A 592-nucleotide genomic window follows, 5' to 3' on the forward strand; every position below is an offset into this window, starting at 1 on the left:
GAATAGTGCGGAGTTAATATTTAAATGTAATTTGTAAGTTCCGTTTTCACAAGTTAATAACGACGGATTTTTCTTGTGAAATGTCTTGATTCAACACCAAGCTCTTGCGATTAGTGTTGATTAGGCATCGTTTTTAAGATTAAGTTGCTCCTTGTTACAATTGTTGCCACATGGATTGAAGGGATTTGAGTTCTACCCATCTGACTGCTTGTCTCTTACACCTTGTTAGTTTAGACTAAGGAGGCAACTTCAGTTCTTCCACGTCACAAATTATGTTGATGACTGCCTAAAGGAATCTGAGAACAAATCTGGTGCTTCAAATTAATTTTATTAGGGCATAGTGTACCTTGGCACTTCAGCATGATTTTGTGCATTTTCAAGTTTCAGCAGTTCATCTTGCTGTTTGTCAGCACCTTGTGCCATTATTGCTCATCACAGTGCATCCTCATTCATTGCCCCTTATTACCCCTCCAAGCCAGGCAGCTTAAGATGTGGGTTAGTTGTCTAATGCTATGCTACTCTACTCTTCAAACAGCCTTGAAGCATACTCTATCTCTGATGACACTGCCAAGGGAAAAATTATAATACTTAA

The sequence above is a fragment of the Zootermopsis nevadensis genome, unplaced genomic scaffold, assembly GCF_977971745.1.
Source record: "Zootermopsis nevadensis isolate Lab colony 2312 unplaced genomic scaffold, Znev_1.0 Znev_ptg000013l, whole genome shotgun sequence".
Lineage (NCBI taxonomy): Eukaryota > Metazoa > Arthropoda > Insecta > Blattodea > Termopsidae > Zootermopsis > Zootermopsis nevadensis.